The 20,440-nt window shown below is 35.5% G+C and overlaps 1 long non-coding RNA gene across 1 annotated transcript in view; it reads left to right on the forward strand.

The window, feature by feature from the left end:
* The window catches only part of LOC149253092 (uncharacterized), a 290,552-nt gene extending 282,187 nt beyond the window's left edge, over window positions 1-8,365 (forward strand). Inside the window, exons 3-4 of the long non-coding RNA XR_016266121.1 lie at window positions 1,596-1,649; window positions 7,917-8,365. This is a non-coding gene — a long non-coding RNA (uncharacterized LOC149253092). The remainder of the gene's footprint in view (window positions 1-1,595; window positions 1,650-7,916) is intronic.
* The last annotated feature ends 12,075 nt before the right edge of the window (window positions 8,366-20,440 follow it).

The following is a 20,440-nucleotide window of genomic DNA, read 5'->3' on the forward strand; positions in this document are numbered from 1 at the left end:
GAGTTAAGACACCTGACAATGTTTATGTATTGAAGGGAAGAGTGAAAAGTAAGAAGAAACCAAGAGAGTACTCTTCATATTTAGATTTAGAGTAGAAGAGAGCAACACATTTTGCAGTCTGCGTCTACATGATAGATAATTTAGACTGCAAAATCAATGTGAGTCCCTCACGGGCTTAGGGGGAGTATATGTCACTTCTTGCTTTTACATGCAGTTAGGATGTAATGCTTATCCTTTGAATATGATTTCTTGATTTTTGTTACTGATGTTGTCTTTGCTAATGTCTGATCAAGAGGAGAGATGGCACATGATCAGGGGGAGCACTTTATATGATTCCAATATTATGATGGCACCATGGTTCCTTGGAGGAGTTGGCTATGTGTTCCATGCTATATGCTTGTTTAACATATTATTGTTGCAGGGGCTTGCATTTTTTGTTATGCATGGATAATATTCTACATATACAGTTAGAATTTATTATGCACTGTGAGTTGATGATTTTATGCATATGTTGGTCCCATGGAGATTAGTACGATGTTAGTGCATGATGTTTATATTTATGATGAATATTTTTCATATTGTTGTTGTCGCTACATATGGTGATGTTGATGATTTCCGTGATGGTATATGATGTTTATTACTGATATGATGTTGTTGTTGTCATTACATCATTATATGCTTATTTGATGCTAGCAGTTATCGAGTATCCTGTAGAGGTTCATGATGTCGTTGATTTATACTATTGTTGGGCCATATGTATTATTGTTTGTTTATGATTACTACTATTGAGATCATGATTTGTGGTTGATGTTTTGGAGAGGTTGATACATGGATCTTATGTGATTTGTATTGACATTATCTTGCTGCCATAAAGAGGACATGTGGCTAATCATATGTTCTATGTACTCACATGGTGACATTGTATTAGACATGCATAACGTTGAGAGCCATATTTGGCATATGTTTTATAATAAGTCATGAGCATTAGTCCAGCTATGTATGGGCTATTAGTAGTGGTGTTGCAGCCATGTATTTCATGCATTATTCATGTATACTCTCATAATTATCACAAAGAGGCTATATAGAGTCATGTATGCATTGAGAGAGAGTCACGTGAGTCATAGTTCAACCATGTATGCGCTTCTAATGTAATTGTACAACTGTGTATCATCATTTTGGTAGCCTTGTAGTAGGCCTATGAAGCCGTATAATTTATTGCATATCATTAAGTCTTAGTCATTGGTCCATGTGGAGTAGTCTCTTGCATGTGGCAAAGAGGCATTGAAAACTATGTATATCAGTGCACATTCAACCATGGAGATGTTTGTATTCAGTAGAGTATGGTTGGTCATACTATTGTGACTTGTCATCATAGAGATTTCTGCTACCATGTCCACTTCAGAGAGATGTTGCTTCCAGATAGTCATTGTTGCTATTGATGTATGAGTGCTTCTGTTGATGGATAGCTCAGTGTGGAGAGGTTGTATTTGTTGTTATTGATTCAGAGTTGGTTGGATATTTGTTGTTGTTGTTATGGAGTTGATCAGAGTTGCTATTGCCAGTTGGTCATATTATTTTGTTGCTGCTATGTGTAGGTGATATGCTCTGCTGTTGTTGCTATGACATGGATTATGTTGTTGTTGCTTCAGGTAAGAGAGCATCAGTTTTAGATATTCTTATTGTTGATTTTTCTCATTATCTTGCCATAGGAGTGAAAGAGTTTATTGTTGTTTCTCATGGGAGATATATGTCGTTGAGCCTTTGTGTTGTTGTTTGGCAATAGCTTGTGTCCAGAGGGAGTTTATTGCATACATTTTTTCAGTTATGTGGGGGACTGTTTGTTGAAAATGCAGCAAGAAAATCCTAATTTAATTTGGCCTTTAATTAAAATTAGGAGAAATTCAAATTTCAATTTCAGTAAAATACTTGGAGGTAGTTAACTGAGGTGACACGGGTGTCACTCAGTTAACTCAGTAAATTCGAGTTGGAGACACTTGAGTTAAGCTCTACATGATTGATTGCTAATTTGTAGAAATCTATTTCAATTAATTTTAGCTATTGTCAGTGTAACTAGTTCTCAATGTTAGTAGAACTATTGGAGGTTCAGTCAAGGGTGTGCAACTTTTTTCACACTGAGTGACATGGATGTGTAGCTTTTTTCACACTGAGTAATCATCGAGTTAACTAATCAATCAACCTAAATTAACTCATGCATGCAAAGAATTTGAGTTCCTAGTTGAGATTGGAGTTCAAGGGAAAGAATTCGAGTTCCCAGTTGAGATTGGAGTTCAAGGGAAATATATTATGAGTTGTAAACTAGTCAAAATTGTACAGGTCATGCATGCAGTCAAAGAAGGACCTAAAGGAATTGTGGAATTCAATGAGTAATTTCCCTAATTAATAGGGGGCAAATTTCCAAGAAAACAACATAAGGAAATAGGGATTTTGGATAACCAAAATTTGGTTAAGTAGAAATAGGGATTTGGGAAAGCCAAAATTTGGTTAAGTATTGGCCTAGGCTTTTCTAGGAAATAGTGAGACAGATATAGATAGTGTAGAGGTTGCTCGAGCTTGATCAAAGCATTGTAATCTTCTCATATTTTTCTGACTAATGCAATAGACAAATAGCGGAGGTTTTTAGCTATGACTTTCACCTAGGAAATCATTGTGTAATGTGTTGATTGAATTATTTCTCTTGTATGCTTCGTGATTTCACGATCGTTAATTGTTTCCGTAGTTGGTAGAGTAGATTCAAGTATATTGTTTTAGTAAATTACAATTAGTAGTTTGAATCTACGATGAATTTCTACATGGTATCAAAGCTAAAATCACAATATAAGAGAATAATATGAGTTTGTCTGTGCAAGAGGAATGAGTTTTTCATATCTATTCTCCAGAGCTAGCAGTAGGATCATAATGGCATTCTATGGTCTGAGGCTCGAATATGCCCTTGAGGGTAGCTGGAATTAAATTGTTTGGAAGGACCGAATGGAAGAAGTGCTAGAAGATAATGGGTTGAAGGAATTCATTGATAATGATATCCAAAAACTAGCAGGAGTTGATACTCAGAATCTACAAATTGGAAGAAGTGTGTTGCCAAGGTGATGAGGATCTTATTGGAGGGAGTGTGAGACCATATTGCCTCCAATCTCCATGAGAAAGAGACTTTGTATGCAATGTGGCAAGCACTGATAGATTTTTTCTAGAATAGTAGTGACCACAGGAAGTTGGCACTTAAGGATAAGCTTCCAAATATCAAGATGCAAAGGAACGAGACCATTCTGCATTACTTGAGCAGGTTCACGCAATGTCGTGATGAACTTAGGTAAGTTGGTGTTACGCTTGTAAAATATGATTTGGTAAGCCTAGCCCTTTTCTGACTTCCCAAGAGCTAGCACAACTACCAGAATTTGGTGAATGGGAGGGAGAAACTACCAAATTGGGAGTGCCTATGGTCTGACTTGGCACAAGAGGAAATAAGGTGAAATACCAGAGATGGGACCGCATCCAAAGAAGAGAAATAGGACTTTGCATTAGTGAAAAAAGGAAGGAAGACCGAGGGAAGCATGTGGTATCTCGACATTGGTGCCTCGTTCCATATGGAGCATGTTAGACCTCTCAACATGCAGCCTCAGGAAGTTGTGGAGCAACCACAAATTGAGAAGCAGACAGGAGGAAGAGTGGAGACATCCAATCAAGCAAAGACCTCCAACAGGGGGAGAGTTCAAGCCAAGTGGGAAGAGGGGAGCACATGCAGCCATACCCCCAGATGTGAGGTGGGGTGATGTGAAGCCCTAGTCTAAGAGTTGTAGAAATTTGGGCAGGGTCCATTGAGGTGTTCTCCTCATGGATCATAACCTTGCTATGGGGGGCCACGTTATTCAATAACAAGAGGATCAGTGTTAGTCATATACTGAGGAGTGCAGAGGAGTGTTGACAGCAGATCAAGAGGCTTAGTAGCAAAGCCAACAACAACACAATTTTCCCAGTAGACAATTGACTCGGTTTTTTTGGATGCTTCTCAGTAGATGTTGCAGTAGCAGTAGCAACAGAAAGAAGTGTTGAAGTGTTGCATGCAATACATTCCAAAGGTGTTGGATCGGGGTAGATGTGAATCCCTTTCTTGCTAAGAGGGAGTGTTGAAAATGCAGGAAGAAAATCCTAATTTAAATTTGCCTTGATTAAATTAGGAGAAATTCGAATTTCAATTTCAGTAAAATAATTGGAGGTAGTTAACTGAGGTGACATGGGTCTTATCACTCAGTTAACTCATTAACTTCAATTTCGAGACACTTGAGTTCAGTTCTACATGATTCATTGCTAATTTGTTACGATATATTTCAGTGAATTTGAGTTATTGTCGGTGTAACTATTTCTCACTGTTAGTAGAACTAGTGGAGGTTCAATCAAGGGTGTGTAACTTTTTTCACACTGAGTAATCATCTACTTAACTGATCAATCATCCTAAATTAACTCATGCATGCAAAGAATTCGAGTTCCCAGTTGAGATTGGAGTTCAAGGGCAATATACTATGAGTTGTAAGCTAGTCAAAAATTTACAGGTCATGCGTGAAGTCAGAGAAGGACCTAAACGAATTGTACAATTCTCAATGAGTAATTTCCCTAATTAATAGGGGACTAATTCCCAAGGAAACAGTGTAAGGAAATAGGGACTTGGGCAAGCCAAAATTTGGTTGAGTATTTTCCTAGGCTTGTCTAGGAAGTAGTGAGACAGATAGAGATAGTGCATAGGTTGCTCGTACTTTAAAAAAGCATTGTAATCTTCTCATATCTTTCTAACTAACGCAATATATAGATAGTGGGGGTTTTTAGTTGTGGATTTCCCCAAGAAATCATTATGTAATGTGTTGATTGAACTATTTCTCTCGTATGCTTCATGATTTCATGATCGTTAAATGTTTCCACAATTGGTAGGGTAGATTCAAGTCTATTGTTTTAATAAATTACAATTAGCTATTTGAATCTACAAGGAATTTCTACAATGTTTTTTCTTTTAGTTTTGCACTCCAATGTTCATCACTTGCATATGTTTCTAAGTGGAGTTTATGTTTTTGTCCTAAGTGGAGTTTATGTTTTTGTTGATGGAGACCCTTGCATGTAGATGAGTTTATAGCCTTCGTCCTTGACATATTTATCCCTTTTCCGTTGTTGTTAAAGGGGGTGAATGCGAGGATGTTAATCGGATGCTTGTTTCAGTAGGGTTGACATCAATGCCAAAGGGAGAGATTGTTGGCATTTATTGAATATACAAGGAATTTCTACAATGTTGTTTTCTTTTAGTTTTGCACTCCAATGTTCATCACTTGCATATGTTTTTGAGTGGAGTTTCTGTTTTTTTTGGAGCCCCTTGCATGTAGAGGAGTTTATAGCCTTTGTCCTTGACATATTTATCCCTTTTCCATTGTTGTGAAAGGGGGAGAATGTGAGGATGTTGATCGAATGATTGTTTCAGCAGGATTGACGTCAATGCCAAAGGGGGAGATTGTTGGCATTTATGTGTGTTGTAGTGTTGCAAATGTGTTGTTGGTTGACATTGATGTCAAACTGGTTGCTTGGGTTGCAGGTGTGTTGGATACGATGCAAATGATTGAAGTTTAGATGGTCCTTGGCATGTCTACTAGCATGGACTCGCTTGGAGATGATGGTTGATGTGTAGATGGTATTTTGGGTTGGATGATGGCGTGTTCAACTAGCTTGGAGGCCTTCCCATGATGATGGTCTTCATGATCATGTTGCTACATAAAAATGTTGGTGGTTGCTACGGGGGTTAGAGTTGATCAACCTTGATGATCAGGTCTCTATGGTCTCCATATTCCGGATTAGGTCTCCTATGATGATGATGATATACCTTGGGCTTGGAGAGGATCTACATGTGTTTGTGGATGCTTGAGATGGTTATGTAGGTGTTGGAGGATGTTTGACAGATATTAGAGCTACATACTGATGGCAGGGATGTTGCAGAGAAGTTTGACGACTCAGATGTTTAGTTTGGATGTTAGTTGGCATCCTAACCAACCTAGTTTGGATTGCGATGATGTTGATGACATTGAAATGACTTGGTGAAGTGTTGCAGATGTGTCAAAGACTTACAGAGGTCAGTGAAGCTCTGGAAGAAGTTTAGGCTGGTTCTGAGTTGAGGAAGCATGATTTTGAGTCTCCTCTGCCACAGTGACATGCATGTTGAGTCAAGGGAGCGGCTGAAAAGCTCCAGTCGCATGGAGCCAAGCCTATGGGAGTGGTTGAGGCCTTCTAGTTGCATGGAGGCTGAGTTGTGGGAGCGACCGAGCATTTTCACGAGTTTTTCTCTGGATTTCGCGTGTTTCTCAGCTAAATTTTGTGTCGTGGCGATGTTATTGATCAAAATTTATCGGTATATGGTCAGAAAAGTTTGTGGGCCCTCTAGAAGCAGATCAAGGTTGAAGATATCATAAGGATAGTGGTGTTAGTGGTTGATTTGGTAAAAAATCATATCTCAACCAAATTTGAAGCATGTGAAAATGATTGTTGAGCATTTACTAAGTGACTCAACACATAAAAATGATAAATAGAGTAAGGCTTTGAGTCTATTTGGTTGGTTGATTTGAGAGTGTGTGTGTATGCCATTGTGAGGGAATTATGAGTGAGTAAAGAATGCAACAACTGCTCACATAGTTTATGCAGAGATATATTAGAGAATTGTGAGCAAAAATCAGAGATAGATTTGAGAAGAAGCTTTAGATTTTGTGTAGCTTGTGGCAAAAATTTGGGAGCTTCTTGTGTGTTTGAGAGTGGTGTTTTAGTGTGTAGAAGTGAATAAATTCCCTCCTAGTCATATTTTGTTTCAGATTTTATGTGCAGAATGCTCGAGTTGTTTGGTTGCTCATGTTGAATGAATTGAGAACCCAGTATGAAACATTTGTGAAAAGTGGTTCGCATGGAGGAAGTGAAGGCGTGGAAGCTTCTGTATAGACAATGATTTGGCAAATTCAGTTGTAGGAAGAGTTTTCTCCATCCAATAGGAGTTGGGAAGTCTAATGGTGGTTGGGCCAGGATCGTTGGTCATGGGAGCTTCGAGCTGATGGTAGTCAGTAGATCCTCGAGAGAAACAAAATTCTAAATTGATAGATGTCAACATACTGTAGAGAAAGCCAAGTCTTTCGGCTTATAGGTGTAAGCTAATCCATGTACAATTTTCTCAACATATTAATAAAATATTTGAGTAAAATATTTGAGCAGCGCAACAGCAGTAGGGTGGTTTTCTCTTGAAAGGGTTTCTATTAGAAATACTTATGTCCTTATGTGTGCATACTTGTGTTGATATTTCTCATGGTTATTATGTTTTCAATACATTGTTGCTTACATGTTTTGATGATCTAATGTGCATGTGCATGGATAATTGATTTTGGAAAAAAGAAATATAATTGGTACAAAGTTTATCACTACTGATTCACCCCAACAAGCATATTAAACAAATAAACGCTTAATTGGGGTATCAGGTGATTGTCCCATGTTGCAGGTTGGAAATTTTTGTCTGTCAACAATTGATACCAGAAGGTGGGTCTAACAAACAACCTTCCATTGATACCAGAAGGTGGGTCTAACAAACAACCTTCCAGAGTTTGTCTTTGATTGTTTTAGTTTATAAATGTTTTTAGTAGTCTGGCTTTAATTGTTTTAGTTTATAAATGGCTCGTATCTCTATGTTAGAGCATGCTTTTAGTTTTCCTAGGCCTACTAGAATCATTTCCAAAAAGACACTTGCTTTTCAAAATTGAGATGTGATGGAGAGAGTGAAATTTATCTTTTTATCATGTTTCTCAATTTAATCTTATTCACTTGCTTTTCAAAATTGAGATGTGATGGAGAGAGAGAAATTTATCTTCTTACCATGTTTCTCATTTTAATCTTATTTGCAGTGATGTAAATTACATGTATATCTTATAATGAGATTTGCAAATTGTTCACTCTCACATTTGAGGAAGAATCAGAAGCCTATTTGAAGCGTTACCATCCATATCCATTCATTAATGGAAACAATGCATGTTATTTGAAACGTTACCATCCATATCCATTCATTAATGCAAACAATGCATGTTATTCGAAACGTTACCATCCATATCCATTCATTAATGGAAACAATGCATGTTATTATTTGTTGCTATTCATGAGGATTATGATTATGAAAAACATTAATGCAAACAATGCATGTTATTATTTGTTGCTATCCATGAGGATTATGATTATGAAAAACTATGTTTAGAATTAGAAAACTTATCCAGGAGGATTATGATTATGAAAAACTATGTTTAGAATTAGAAAACTTAAGCATGTATGAAGGCGAGTATTGGGAATATTTTCTTCTCAAATTTAAATTAATTTGTTTTGAATTTCATCTTGATGACATACCTTTTGTTAATAATTTAATGAAATATTATTTATTTATGCTCCTTTCCTTCTATACAATTATAGAATAGGGTAGCGATGATATATATATTCAGAATATGCATCCTAAACAAATAGTAATATCGAGAATCTTGTTTAATTACTCTTAAACAAATGTAATTAGTCTTGTTTAAAGATGTTTCCAATGAAATTAATCAATCTTCTAAAATTATTTCAAAAGTATTTCAAATTGTAATGAACTTATTGTTTTTTCTCCCTGTGATGAGGGGGATAATGAAGAATTCAAATGGATAATTTGAATAGTATTTCAAATTGTAATGAACTTATTGTTTTTTCTCCCTGTGATGATGGGGATAATGAAGAATTCAAATGGATAATTTGAATGTTATATCTTTATAGTAATGATCATTTTAACAACATTAATACATCTAATTATATCTGATCATTTTAACAACATTTCCGATCATTTTAACAACATTGATACACTTAATTATATCTTCGTTTTTCATTACATCTTGACCTATTTGTTATTTTTTGATTGCAATTCATATAACAACAAATATTTTCATTTAGTAGTTCCTTCGCATGCAAATCCATTTTTAAAACATGAGGAACCTATTATGGATTAAAGTAATTATGAAGTTCATGTTAGCCATTTTTAAAACAAGAGGAAACTGTTATGGATTAGAGTAATTATGAAGTTCATGTAGCCATTTTTAAAACAAGAGGAAATTGTTATGGATTAGAGTAATTATGAAGTTTATGTTAGCCATTTTTAGAACAAGAGGAAATTGTTATGGATTAGAGTAATTATGAAGTTTATGTCAGCCATGTTTCGGATGATTAAATAATAAATGATCATTCTACCAATAATTTTGCAAAATCACATGCATGTATATTCAGTTCATCATCATGATACTAATAATTTTAATGAACCACATACATGTATATTCAGTTCATTTAATGATACTTTAATTTTTTACCTCTCTTGTATTAAGAAAGAGAGGAATCATTTTAATGATACTTTAATTTTTTACCTCACTTGTATTAAGAAAGAGATGAATTATTTTTTATGAACCTTTGGTATTGATGACAATGAGAAACTTCACATTATGGTGATGGTTATGTATATTGATGACAATGAGAAACTTCACATTATGGTGATGGTTATGTATGGTTCTCACCACAACAATTCCCTTTGTTGTCCCAAAGGGGAATCTATAAGATAATATGGGATGTTTTTCCATGCATAAAATATTATAATGAATTTGCATTTTATTACCTCTCAAATTCAAAATGATGTCCATTCTTGGGAGAAAATATCTATTCCCAAATATGAATCTAAACTTACTATTGAAGATCTTGGTGAAGTATGTGATGTTCTTGAAAACTCTTGAGAAGTATGTAATCAATTGATATTTGTTTGAAAAGAATTATCTCAATGAGTTTCTAAATGTGTTTTTTGTAAATAAAAGTTTATATTGAACCATATGTTAGATATGATAATTATTGTAGTATTGATGTGTTTTTTTTGTAAATAAAAGTTTAGATTCAACCATATGTTATCTAATTATTTTAGTATTGGTGTTACACTTTATAAATGGTTGAAATATTACATTATTTCTTTCCAAATTGATGCAAATTTAAAGTTATAGTGCCAAAGGATTTAATCAGGTAATGAAGAATTGAAATTTAAACCAATAATCTACCCTCACCATCTTCCTTTATATTTCATAATTTTTACCATATGTTGGATATGATAATTATTTTAGTATTGATGTTACACCTTATAAATGGGTTAAATATTACATTATTTCTTTCTAAATTGATGTAAATTTAAAGTGATAGTGCAAACGTAATGAAGAATTGAAATTTAAACCAATAATCCACCCTCACCATCTTCCTTTATATTTCATAATTATTACCATATGTTAGATATGATAATTATTTTAGTATTGATGTTACACCTTATAAATGGGTGAAATATTAGATTATTTCTTTCTAAATTGATGCAAATTTAAAGTGATAGTGCAAAGAATCTATTCAGGTAATGAAGAATTGAAATTTAAACCAATAATTCACCCTCACCATTTTTTTTTATATTTCATAGTTATTACCATCAATTTTAATACTCTTCCACAAGAGACGACACTTTGAAAGTGTGCCATATGATTTTTACCACCCCCAACACTTGAAATTGTGCCATATGATTCTTACCACCTCCAACACTTGAAACTGTGCCATATGATTCTTAACACTTGCCTTATCCATCCATGAATCCTTCTCAATATTTAACAAACTTTCACTTATTTTTGGAAATCCATTTGAAATTTGGTTGGAAAAATAATTGTGAATAAATTCTTATTGTATAAAAATATTAATGTTTTGCGTTTTGTAAATAAAACAATTATTATTAACCTCATTTTGTAAGTATGATGCATGAAATTGTTTCACATCACTCTCAACAAATCTTTGTTTTCCTGTAACAGTTTCATGTTTACCATAATGATGATTTTCATGATAGAATTGAAACATGGTTTGAGGAATATTTTGGAGTTTACCATAATGATTTTCATGATAGAATTGAAACGTGGTTTGAGGAATATTTTACAGTAAATTTCTTTGTAAATAATAACATTGTTACACTGCTCATAATGCATGAAATGTTGTGTAATGCAATTCCTTTATTTTGTCATACTACATTAATTTGTATTCAATTATTAAGTTTTGATGGACATATGTTTGCAAGTTTAAAGTAACATAATTGGCTACTAATTTGTATTCAATTATTAATTTTTGATGGGCATATGTTTGCAAGTTTAAAGTAACATAATTGGCTACATTGAAAGTTTGATTGAACATAGTTTTGATCATCAAATTATATTAGAATAGTGTTAGAAGTAGTCTATCTTATTTTCTTCTTTTCATGAGTAGATTACCATTTTTAGTCTATCTTATTTTCTTCTTTTCACGAGTAGATTACCATTTTTTCATTCAAATAATACGATTATGAAATGATAGGTCAATCTCAAGTTGGTGACAAGTCATGACCAATATGCATTCAAGGAAGTTTACATTACATGTTTTCTTTGCATGTTATTTCTCATTTTTTTATCATCATATTCATCAAAAAAAATTCCAAGTTTTTGTTTAACTTCTACCTGCTAGTGAGGATTTTTATCTAAAATGTTTAATATGATTAATTTTCTAAACAAGATTTCATTGGAAAAAAGAGTAAATAATAATAATAATAATAATAATACATCACTTTTTCATTCTTTTAATCTTTTTGACGTATAAATTAATTATTGTTGTTTCCCTATTTTAAGATTGATGTCATTACTGTGCATTTTGTTTAGTATTTATCTTTGGAAATTTCATTTTTCTATTCCTTTGTATTATTTTCTTTCAATAAAAAACCTGAAAAGCAACATCTCATACATTAGTAAAATTCATTTATCACAATCTAAATAAAAGTATGTATTTACATGCAAAATAATTGAATAAATCTAACATGAAAAAGAGTTCAAATTTATAAATTCAAAATATCCTTTAAAACCTAGTTCTTTCTTTCTATTTTTGAACTTCATATGATATGAAATTTGTTATGGGATTTTGTTATTGTTAGGATATTCCGACACAGGAAATAGTTAAGTACAACTTGGTCTAGTATAGAGTTAGGTAAAGTGTGTTTCTTTACTATGTACATTTTGTAACTTACAATCCGACGGTCACGATATGTAGTGATCCGACGGTTCATTCTCTCCTCAGTATTACCGACACTTGATCCGTGGCTTAACACCCAATTGGTCCATGATCTCTATTTAAAGAGCATGGAGGGTCATTTGTAGGTTAACCGTTCATGAGAGAAGCTTATGTAAATTTTCATTCTTTTATTAATAAATTGCCTGAAGTGGCCGTGTTGGCTTAGGTCGTGGATTGTTTCCCTCTTTGATAGTTTTAACCGCGTCAAAAGTACAGGTGTATTGATCTGTGATCTGTTTGTGAGCGGTGTCCTTTGGTGTTCTGTCTGAGGAACTTACCCTGTAAATTCCTACATGGCACCAGAGCTATTTGAGGGCCGCGTCCGTTGGTGATCCAAATCTGAAGCCAATAGAACTGCATCCGACTACCATTTCCTAGATCTACTGTTTCTGACTGTTTTCGGGCCGAGATGACTGCTCTGTTGTGTTGGGAGCATCTTTTCCAGTGAGGAACCCCTTTCGTTTCACGCGAAAAGGTTTCCGGTAGCCCTAGCTGCATCATTTTTAAGATCTGGAGGTATAGAGTGTTTATTTGCAGTTTACAGTTATTTTCTCTCTGTTTATTTCGGTTTTCGGTTTATTTAGATTTTTTTATTTCCGGATCTATACCTTTCATTTCTACGTATGCTCTTTGCCCTGCGACTCTGCGCGATCTAGGAAAATCGGAAACAGAAAGGAAGGATTTTTCTCATGTGTATGCTCTTTTCCACTGCGCCTTAGTGTGATCTCGGAAAATCAGAAACATTGAGGAAAATATTTAGTTTCCGGCTAAAGCTAACTTCGAGCCGCAAAGTTCGTTTTTGAAAATATCTAGTTCTCGGCTAAAGCTAACTTCGAGCCGCAAGGTTCGTTTTTTTTGTATGTCCGTGTTGGGTTTTGTGTTTTTTGTTTTGTAGGGAAAAAGAGCTTTCTCAAAGCAAGCACGCAACCCAAAGCATCACCCCCCCTCTCTCTCTCTCAAATTTTTTGTATAGCTCACTTAGTGCAAAGCTAATTTATGAGAGTAGAGGTCTTGGGTTCAAGTCTCTATTCTGTGGGGGCGGATTTTTCATTTCCGCACATTCCCGCACTTCGTCGGTGACTTCATCAGATTTTCTTCAAAAAGCCATAACTTCTTTATCCGGAAGTCGTTTTTAGAACCATTTTTTTGAAAAAACGTAATTTTTCGAGATCTTTCCATTGAAACATTTAGTTTCAGCATCTATAGCTTCGGTATTTTTTAAAATGGAAAGTTCATGCCAAGTTATTCTTGACAGCACCAACTACTTCCAATGGTGGTCCTACATTGTGGATTTACTTAGAAGTAAAGGTCTTTACAGAATAGCCACAGGCCAAGAGACCAAACCGAAAGATGAAGACAAGTCAGCTAAATGGGAAAATAGGCAAGACCAAGCACGTGGGTTGATAGGGATATCTATTTCTCCAATTCTTAGATTCCATATTGCAGAACTTGATTCTCCTGATGAAGCAATGAAATAGATTACTGAAGTCTTTGGAATTAAAAATGAACTTAAAGCCCATCAACTTGAAAATGAATTGCTTACATTGGACCCCAATCATTTTTCTTGCATTGAAGATTTTTTGTTCAAGTTCAAGATCCTTAGACTTCTCTTAGAAGGTGTCAAGGTTAAGAAAGAAGATAGTAGCCTTATCTACTCCATTCTTACTAACTTGGGACCAGCTTATTCTGTGTTTGTTTCCACCTTCCATTCTACAAGAGAAGCCTTCATTTCTCAAGGACAAACCTACAAGTCCTCTTCCTTCGATTTCTTTTGTGATTCTTTAATAAGAGAACAAGAAAAACTCTTACACCTTGGTCTTTTTCATCTTGGAAACTCTTCTAAGAAAGCGTTAGCCGCCCAACAGCAACCAAATCCAAAGAATCCTAAGAAGTTGTATCCTAAAAAGAATGGTCCTAAACCAAACAAGGGTCCTAAGCAATTTCAGCCTCAAAATGAAAAATCATTTCAACAAAATGATAAGACAAATAAAAACAAAGGGAAGAAGACTAATAGACATTGCAACTTTTGTAATCGAGATGGCCACTTAGAATCCAAATGCTTTAAGAAGATGGAAGCCTTGGAAGCAGCAATGAAGAAGCATAACATCCATTTGGAGCACTCTTCAACTTCAACTTCATCTTCAGGAATGGCACTTTATGCATGTGGTTATCAAGCATCTCGATCTGGCTATGCACTAAATGTATCTTCTTTTCATTCTCATGAGTGACTCATTGATTCTGGAGCTTCTTATCACATGGCCAAAAACAAAACCATGTTTTCTTCTTTAAATGATTGTAACACCAAAAATATATATGTTGGTGATGATAGATCTCTTAGTGTTGTAGAGACTGGAACTGTTCATCTAGACAATGGTCAGTTTAATGATGTATTATGTGTTCCAACCTTATCTTGCAACCTTTTATCTGTATATCAGATAACCCTTTCAGGTGAAGGTAAAATCATTGAATTTTCACCTCACGTTGTTGTAATTAAGGACCTAAGAGATCCTAGACAGATTTTAGCCACTGGCATTGCTGATGATTCTACAAGGTTGTATAAGTTTCACAACTTTGGGTCATCAAATCTTCCCTCAGTATTTGTTGCTCATAATGATGAAGTGAGCAAACTTTGGCATGAGCGATTTGGTCACTTAAACTATCGCTCTCTTCAGAATCTATGTAAAGAAAATATGGTGACAGGTCTTCCAATGGTATCTTGCAGAGATGGTGTTTGTTCCGGATGTGTACTCGGAAAACATCATCGGGACAGTTTTGAAAAATGTGCCTCTTGGCACGCCTCAGCCCCTTTACAGCTTGTGCATACTGATTTATGTGGTCCACTTCCAGTTGCTTGATTCTCTGGCTACAAGTATTTCTTAACTTTCATTGATGATTTCTCCAGACGCACTTGGGTATACTTCTTAAAACCCAGGAGTGAAGTATTTAACATGTTCTTGGCCTTTAAGGCCTTTGTTGAAAAACAATCTGGACATCAAATTCTTAAGCTAAGGTCTGATAATGGCGGAGAATATGTTAAAAACACATTCATCAACTTTTGCACTGAGAATGGAATTCAAATGCAACATAATGTTCCATATACTCTACAACAAAATGGTGTAGCTGAAAGGAAGAATCGCACCTTAAAGGAAATGGTTAATTGTATGCTTCAATCTAAAGGACTTAGTCTTAATTACTGGGCAGAAGCAATTAAATGTGCAAATTACATAATAAATCGCACTCATACTAAGGTTTTAAAGAATATCACTCCAGAAGAAGCATGGAGCGTAATCAAACCAGATGTAAGTCACTTTCGTGTTTTTGGAAGTGAAGCATGGGCCCATATTCCAGATGAGAAACATAAAGCTTTAGAACCTAAAAGTCAAAAATGTATTTTTGTTGGATATTCTGAAGATGTCAAAGGATATAGACTTATTCCACTTAAGTCCAAAAATGTTATCATTAGAAGAGATGTAAAGTTTGCTGAAAATATATCGGCCTGCGAGCCTAGTTCGGCGGATGTGCCACCTCCCTGTCTCTTCTACTTTTGAAAATATTTCTTCTTCAGATGATGAAAGCGAGGATGAAACTCCTCCCCCACCTTCTCAAGATCCTCCTTCAGCTCCTCAGCTTCCAAAATGGGTCCGTGCTACTCGGATGCAACAGGTGATCTTGCCGGTGATCCTATAGATCAGCGACGTACACGTTCTCAGTTCGAGAGAGCCTCTTCTTTACTGGCTCAAGCTTCAGTGAATTATGATCCTGACACCTTTGCAGAAGCTTCAGGCCATCCAAATTGGGAAGCAGCTATCAATGAAGAATATCATTCATTACTGGCAAATGATACATGGGATTTTGTTCCTCTACCAAAGGGACGAAAACTTGTTAGATGCAAATGGGTTTACAGAACCAAATATGGACCAGATGGGAAAGTTGATAAACATAAAGCTCGTCTTGTTGCTAAGGGTTTTTCACAAGTTGAAGGCATTGACTATACTGAAACCTTCTCCCCTGTTTCCAAAATGAACTCTATCCGCCTTGTTCTTTCCCTTGCTACCTCTTTCAAATGGGAAGTCCATCAGATGGATGTTAAATCCGCCTTACTTGCATGGGGACTTACATGAAGAAATCTATATGGAACAACCTATTAGCTTTATACAAACAGACTCCAGCCTTGTATGTCGACTTAAGAAATCCCTTTATGGTCTCAAGCAAGCTCCTCGAGCTTGGTATTCCAAAATGGATAGCTTTCTTTTAGAAAATGGCTTCTCTAGGTGTCATTCTGACAACACTGTCTACACCAAGAAAGTGGGAAAGTCTCTTATCATTCTTGTTCTTTATGTTGATGATCTTATCATGGTTGGTAGTGATCCCAACCTTATAAACCATGTGAAGTCTAGCCTTAAAATGAAGTTTGAAATGACAGACTTAGGACACTTACATTATTTTCTCGGTCTTCAAGTCTTGCAATCCAAGGAAGGTATTTCCCTTTCTCAGTCCAAGTATGCCTGTGATATTCTACGCCATTTTCACATGGAAGACTGTAAGCCAGCCCCTTCTCCCTTTCAGTCTGGAGTCAAACTTTCAGTCACTTGTACTTCTCCTGAAGTTGATGCTACCTTATACCGTTAACTTGTAGGAAAACTTTTGTATCTAACCCATACTCGTCCTGACCTTTCCTTTGTCGTTGGCCTTGTTGCTCGGTTTATGCAAAACCCACATGAAAGTCATTGGAAAGTAGCTAAAAGAATACTTTGTTATGTTCGAGGTACAGTTCAGTTTGAGATTCATTACAGTGCCGAAGCAGCTCCTCTATTGGTTGGTTTCACTGATTCCGATTGGGTTGGTGACCTTGATGATCGGAAGTCTACTGCAGGTTATGTGTTCACTCTTGGTTCAGGACCTATTACATGGGCTTGCAAGAAACAAGGTGTCATTTCTCTTTCTTCAGCAGAAGCAGAGTATCGTGGTGCCGTAGAAGCTAGTAAGAAAGCCTTGTGGCATCGTCAGATCCTGTCAGAGTTTGGCTTTCAGCAGTAGCATCCGACTACACTTTGGTGTGATAATCAAAGTGCCATTCAACTATGCAAAGATCCAGTCCAACATCAGCGCAGCAAACACATTGAACTGCACATGCACTTAATCAGAAAGCTCATTCATGACCATGTTCTTGAAGTGCAATATTGTTCAACAGATGATCAAGTTGCAGACATCTTTACAAAGGCTCTCACAGAGGTGAAGTTCACTAAACTTCGATTTATGGTTGGAGTTTAGGAAGTTGTCACTAAGGGGGGATAGGCTCTAGTGCCTCCTTCCTTCTCCTATTGTGTCATATTTGTAAATCCTTCAATCCTATCCCAAGTTGTTCTTAAGGGGGGATGTTAGGATATTTCGACACATAGGAAATATTTAAGTACAACTTGGTCTAGCGTAGAGTTAGGTATAGAGTTAGGTAAAGTGTGTTTCTTTACTATGTACATTTTGTAACTTACAATCCGACGGTCATGATATGTAGTGATCCGATGGTTCATTCTCTCCTCGGTATTACCGACACTTGATCCGTGGCTTAACACCCGATTGGTCCATGATCTCTATTTAAAGAGCATGGAGGGTCATTTGTAGGTTAACCGTTCATGAGAGAAGCTTATGTAAATTTTCATTCTTTTATTAATAAATTGCTTGAAGTGGCCGTGTTGGCTCAGGTCGTGGAATGTTTCCCTCTTTGAGGGTTTTAACCACGTCAAAAGTATTGGTGTATTGATCTGTGATCTGTTTGTGAGTGGTGTCCTTTGGTGTTCTGTCTGAGGAACTTACCCTGTAACCTACAGTTATATTAAGGGCTTATCTTTAATTCAATATTTTTATTTTGTATGTTTAAATAAGCTTTTGCAATTTTCTTTATTTTCTTCCTTTTCCATATTTACAATGTTGTGTTATGATTCTTCCATTATAGAGTGCCCATTTGTAAGCCTTTTGTTGTTTTTGTTTACATAGTCCTTTCGATTCATTTAAATAAATTAGTACCTTTTACTCTGCTTTTCTTTTGACTTGATTTCAAATTTTAAGTTTGTATTTTTAAATTTTATATGGGGAATATTTTCAAGGTTGCACAGGTGAAATCTATACTTTATTATTACAAATGAGGTTTTATTTATCTAAAATTATCTACATTACATTTTAGTTCTTTTGCCTTGAAGTGTGATTGTAGACAAACACATACATTCCAAATTATAATGCTTTTATTTAATGAGAGGAAATAGTCTATGCCAATGTTTTCTTCCAATTCTGCCACATTGAAGAAACCCTTTATAGTTATAGTTTAATGGAAAACTTTTTAGGTCAAAATTTTAAAGTATTACATTTGTTACTCAAAACAAAATCATCTCTTGTACCACCCCACTCACTTCACTAAATTGCATAATGTTATTATCTAACAATCGAATGTAAAGGGTGAAATTTAATATAAGGGAGTTGAAAGCACTCATAAGTGTGGGAAGTACAAGTGAACATGACGAATATGTGGACACTTACTACAAGTGAGACTAATTTTGTATGGTACTGGAACACCTTCTTCACGGCTATGAAAACTCACAAGAAACAAAGCAATGTCTAGAAAAAAGAGATAGATTATGCACTTGATAGATGTTTTCTTATCATAAAATTTCAGTCTTACATTTTCTATTCAATAGTATGAAAATATTATAGATTGAATTTAGCTATTTTGGATTCATTGTTTAAATATTGAGTAGATATTAAGTACTTGTTATAACATATGTGGCCTCACTTATCACCAAATGCATTTATTGGCCAAAGAAGCATCCATTTCCCCTTTGCATGGCTAAGTTTATCTTTAAAAAAAATTCCTCAAAGGTCTAATATACATTTTTTCTTTATTTTTATTTTGTGAATAAAGAAAATCTTGGAAATTAAGAGTTGAACACATATGGCTAAAAGAGATAAAGGGCACAATCTAATTATAGAAAAGTTATTATCATCCATCAATAAGTTGTAAGCATCTAATCTGAGTGATTGGATTTAATTAATAAATTATTATATTGTCCAATTAAATGTTTCCTAGAAGACAAGAATTTATCCTCAAGAGTGAGAAACACAAGCTCATAAATGAGCTAACAATTACATGCTACCTATTGGTGAGATGGAGACAATTATTAACCACCAAAAGTGTAGGACTTTACAGGGTAAGTTCCTCAGACATAACACCAAAAGGACACCGCTCACAACCAGATCGCAGATCAATACACCAGTATTTTGACGTGGTTAAAACCCTCAAAGAGAGAAACAGTCCACGGCCTGAGCCAACGTGGCCACTTTAGGCAATTTATTAATAAAAGAATTAAAATTTACATATGTTTCTCTCATGCACGGATTACCTTACAAATGACCCTCTATGCGCTTTAAATAGAATTCATGGACCAATCAGGTGTCAAGCCACGGATCAAGTGTCGGTAATACCGAGGAGAGAATGAACCATCGGATCACTACATATCGTGACCGTCGGATTGTAAGTTACAAAATGTACAACGGTAAAGAAACACACTTTACCTAACTCTACACTAGACCAAGTTGTACTTAACTATTTCCTATGTGTCAGAATATCCTAACATCCCCCCTTAAGAACAACTTGGGATAGGATTGAAGGATTTACAAACATGACACAATAGGAGAAGGAAGGAGGCACTAGAGCCTATCCCCCCTTAGTGACAACTTCCTGAACTCCAACCATAAATCGAAGTTTAGTGAACTTCGCCTCTGTGAGAGCCTTTGTGAAGATGTTTGCAACTTGATCATCTGTTGAACAATATTGCACTTCAAGAACATGGTCGTGAATGAGCTTTCTGATGAAGTGCATGTGCAGTTCAATGTGTTTGTTGCGCTGATTTTGGACTGGATCTTTGCATAGTTGAATGGCACTTTGATTATCACACCAAAGTGTAGTCGGATGCTGCTGCTGAAAGCCAAACTCTGACAGGATCTGACGAAGCCATAAGGCTTCCTTACTAGCTTCTACGGCACCACGATACTCTGCTTCTGATGATGAAAGAGAAATGGCAGCTTGTTTCTTACAAGCCCATGTAATAGGTCCTGAACCAAGAGTGAACACATAACCGGCAGTAGAATTCCGATCATCAGGGTCACCAGCCCAATCGGAATCAGTGAAACCAACCAATAGAGGAGTTGCTTCGGCACTGTAATGAATCCCAAACTGAACTGTACCTCGAACATAACGAAGTATTCTTTTAGCTGCTTTCCAATG

The sequence above is a fragment of the Pinus tabuliformis genome, chromosome 7, assembly GCF_031772625.1.
Source record: "Pinus tabuliformis cultivar Carrire ecotype Pingquan chromosome 7, CPIR1, whole genome shotgun sequence".
Lineage (NCBI taxonomy): Eukaryota > Viridiplantae > Streptophyta > Pinopsida > Pinales > Pinaceae > Pinus > Pinus tabuliformis.